Below are 4,605 nucleotides of genomic sequence, written 5' to 3'. Positions count from 1 at the left end.
TGTAATTAGCTGGGGAAAAAAAATGGATGAGCCCTTTCAGCAAGAGTGAATTATCTACCTAGTGGGGTAATGGTGTAACCTTTAATATTTGTACTTTTCAGTTTCTGGGCACCCATGATGAGTCCTGACATCATGAGACTTGACCATCTAACCTGGTTAAGACCATTCAGCTCTACAGCTCTGAGATCAAATACATGTCCAGCTTAAGTGAAGTTTTATTTGGAGATCCTCATTTTTAATATCAAGCTAGTCATCAATAACTGACATCTGCTGTCTGACTCTCTGAAAAGTCTTTCATCCCCACCTAATTTCAACCCAGTAATTACCACACGGGAATTCTTCCCCAAGTTCTCTTGGCCGGGGTCCATCTTCAGACTTCCCAAGTTCCTCCCCTAGTTAAGGGCAATTCAGGTACCCTACTTGGAAATGAGGGCTCACTTTCCAGGATTTGTATCTGACATAGAGAAGGAACATAAAACTCTGTGCAGCCTGTAGTTCATAAAATCTCCTTGGAGAATAAAGTGTCTCTTTTCTGTATCTTATTCAGTTCTGTAGCTTGTGAACCTTCTATAAGCATGAAGAAGAATTCGGAGTTACAAGAAGCTGTGTCTCAGTTATACAGAAGGAATTGCCAGATCTCCGTTCTGTGTACTTCATATAATCTGTTTGCAGAGTAAAGCTGAGTTAACAGCAATTGTATCTCCCATGGATACAATGATCTGTGCAGTGTGTCCTGCTTATAATTTGCGTGGAGAAAGTTGTAAGTTGTGTTTTGGTTGCCAGAGGGGGAGGAGTGGATGAAATAGGTGAAGGGGATTAAGAGGTACAAACTTCCAGGTATGAGGGGTGCCTGGGTGGCTCAGTCGGTTGAGCGTCTGCCTTCAGCTCGGGTCATGATCCCAGGGTCCTGGGATCGAGCCCCGCATCGGGCTCCCTGCTCAGCGGGGAGCCTGCTTCTCCCTCTCCCACTCTCCCTGCTTGTGTTCCCTCTCTCACTGTGTCTCTCTCTGTCAAATAAATAAATAAAATCTTAAAAAAAAAACTTCCAGGTATAAAATAAATAAGTCACAGGGATGAAAAGTACAGCATAGGGAATATAATCAATAATATTGTGATCTCTTTGCATGGTGACAGATGTAACTATACTTACCATGGCAGAGCATTGCATAATATATAGAATTTGTCAAATCATTATGTTATACACCGGAAACTAACATAACATTGTATGTCAATTATACTTCAATTAAAAATTAAATTAAATTAAAGCTGTGTCTGTGTCTCCTCACTCGCCGACGCCGTCCTTTCCTTCTAGGACCCTTTCCCTGCTGGAGCTGGACTCCGGCAAGTGGCTCCCGAACAGGGACCTGAAGATCCAGCTCTGCCCCAATGCTGCTGAGACATCCCCCGCGGAGATCGTCTCTCCTCTTCCTGCATCCATGGATCTGCGTGTTCAGGACAGCCCCAACTCCTCCACCAGTCCCAGGGTAAAACTACCACCCAATTCTGGGGAGGAGAGAACAGTGAGGAAGGAAGATACGGCCCAGGGCAAGAAACAGAAGATCAGGACCGTGTTCTCTCAGGCCCAACTCTATGTCCTCAATGATCGATTTCAGAGACAGAAATACCCCAATCTCCAGCAGATAGATGCAAGAACTTTCCAACATTCTGAACCTTAGCTATAAGCAGGTGAAGATCTGGTTCCAGAACCAGAGAATGAAATGTAAGAGGTGGCAGAAAAACCATTGGCCAAAGAAGAGCAAGAGTGTGACTCAGAACAGCACAGCAACCGCAGAATACCCAGGCTTCTATTCCTACCACCAGGGATACCTGAGGAACACTTCTGGAAACCTCCACTATGGAGCAACCAGACCTGGAATAACCCGAATTGGAGCAACCAGACCTGGAACAGCCAGTGTTGGAGCAACCACTCCTGGAACGGCCAGTCTTGGAGCAACCATTCCTGGGCCAGTCAGACCTGGTGCCCCCAAGCCTGGAACAATCAGCTCCAGAACTGTGGAGAGGAATCACTGCAGCCCCAGATCCAGTTCCAGCAAAATTCCATCAGCGATTTGGAGTCCATCTTAGCAACTTCTGGGGAAAGCCATAGTGTAATACAACAATCCGCTAAGTATTTTAGTACCCAGCAAATAATGCATTTGTTCCCAAATTAATCTGTGAACATAGAGCCTGAAGATGTGTGACGATGAGTATGTTATTTGATCTCAATTTGGGTGGTGGCTGTATTACTTCTCCTAGGCTTTTTCTTTTAGGGTCCTATAGATCTCTGCCTCGATATTCTGTTTCCCATTATTCTTATTGTGTCCACTGAGGGGGTATGATTGGAGTCAAAGAGGTTTCAGGAGCGGTGGCTGCTCTGGACAACATGAGAAAAGGTATTTCTGGCTATAGATGACTAGATACAATCCTAATGTGGATCTCTTTAGGCTCTAGAATCTAACCTCAAGAATACAAAGATACAAAGACGTGTGATGAAGGATAATTTGTATTTTCTGAGATTGTGTGGCTTTTCTTGTTAATAACCTCAATTACCACCGGTGAGGGGTTAAGCTATCATGTGCTTCATTGATTTCCTCTGTCCCTTGTGATGTTTTACTAGCACTGTTAATTTGTTCATTATTCTAGGATTTGTAGAAAGATGTTTTGTATTTTAATGTATCATGATAATAGTACCTGTTTGGCTGATTGGTTTATAGGTTTAAGTACAAATAAATAAAATACCCACTTTACCCTTAAAAAAATTAAATTAAATTAAAATGATGCATCAAAATGTTAAAGGAAAAGAAAAAGGTGTGTCTTGCACAGAGAAGCCATGATGCTCTACATCCCCTAGGCTACTTCCTTACTCTCTGTCTACAGGCCTAACCCAGAGTTCCAAGCCCACAGAACTCTTCATTCCCTAAATGCTCCATTTACATCTTCTCTCTCTTTTTCCCTATGAACCTAAAGGTTCATAGTTGTCCTTTCAAAAGATCACTGAATTAAAAAGAAAACCTCCCTTCTTTATTTTTCCATAATATTTATCATCATCCAACATAATAAATATTTTATTTGTTCCCATGATTTACTGTCTGTTTCCCTTCCCCTCACTAAAATGTATGCTGCATCATGCAGGAATTTTTTACTGTTTTATTCATTGATGGTCCTAGTGCTTAGAACAGTGCCTAACACATAGTAGGTTCTTAATAAATATCTGCTGATGGAATTAATGATGTCTAATCTACAGAATAAAGAACATTCAAGATTAACTATATCTTGCATAGGGTTTAAAGTAATTCTTCATTTCAATTGCTGAGCAAAATTCTCAAATTAAAAAAAAAAACACAACCAACTACTTTGGAAGAAAATGTAGCATGTGGAAGAAATGAGGTGCAGAATTAGGAAATTTAGACTGGAAATAATGCCAAAGAGTGAGCACTTGGAGACAGGCTAGATATAGCAATATATCACACATGCGGCTGGAGTCTTGGTTGCTAGAAATAACTGCCCTGAATAATTTCTGGGAGTTTATGTCATCACTGCTCTGCTTGGCTCCACCTGCCCCTAGGTCTTGGCCACTTGGCTTGCTTCCTTGCCAGACAGGTATTAAGAGATGATAGCAGAGGGTCACCTCAGTTGGTTAAGCATCTGCCTTCAGCTCAGGTCATGATCCCAGGGTCCTGGGATCAAGTCCCACATCAGGCTCCCTGCTCAGTGGAAAGTCTGCTTCTCCCTCTGCCCCTCTTCCCCTGCTCATTTTCTGTCTCTCTCTCAAATAAATAAATAAACAAATAAATAAAATCTTTAAAAAAAAAAAGGGAGATGATAGCAGAGTCAAGGGCTTTATAGCCATAGGAATGAGGTGAAGCAAATTACTGGGGTTAAGGATTGGGTTTCCACAGCAGTTTCAGGAACCTGGTCCACCTGACGGGACCTATGCAGGCTCTGGCTTTCCCAGAGGCTTCTTGGAGAAGCCAGTTAGCACAACTGAGAAAGGTATGGGAGAGGAATTTTTTGCCCTTCTTTCCTGCCCTCAACAGATTGTTCTGCGACCCACACAGCCTCTCCAGAGATGACTCATATGACCAAGAAACCAGCCTCCTCAGGAACCTTATTCTTCCTTCCCTGAAAGTATACTCATCATCCCTCTTCACACACTCCTAATACACAATAAAAATTAGCTGTCTAAACTTTGTCTTAGGTTTTGTTTTCCAGAAAACCTGGGCTAAGACACAGAGAAGAGGCGTTGTCACAATTCAGTTTTGGAAAAAATGCGCAAAACATAGCCATACTTTTGAGCTCAAATTCTTCTCCTGTGTGCCTTACTGCAAAAAACGTATGCTTCTACTTCAAAATAATTAAAATATTAATATCTAGGAAAAGTCAAATAACCATAAGGTGAAAACCTGGTAGAATTTCAAGTGAAGATGAAAAGACATGGAGATGAGATATTGTAGTCAGAAAGACCTGTCTAGAATTCATTTTCATTTGTTCATTCATTCATTCATTCATTCAACAAAGAGTAAGAAGCACTAATCTAGGTGCTGGAGACATAACAGTGAACAAGACACACAGGCCCCTCCCCAAGGAGCTTAAATACTACGGGAG

The 4,605-nt window shown here is 41.9% G+C and overlaps 1 pseudogene; it reads left to right on the top strand.

The window, feature by feature from the left end:
* The first annotated feature begins 575 nt into the window (after nt 1–575).
* Nucleotides 576–2,171, top strand: LOC113939087 (annotated as a pseudogene).
* The last annotated feature ends 2,434 nt before the right edge of the window (nt 2,172–4,605 follow it).

This window comes from Zalophus californianus, chromosome 16 (assembly GCF_009762305.2).
Source record: "Zalophus californianus isolate mZalCal1 chromosome 16, mZalCal1.pri.v2, whole genome shotgun sequence".
Taxonomy (NCBI): domain Eukaryota; kingdom Metazoa; phylum Chordata; class Mammalia; order Carnivora; family Otariidae; genus Zalophus; species Zalophus californianus.
Note: the sequence above shows the minus strand (reverse complement) of the source record. Positions and strands in the feature narration are given on the sequence as shown.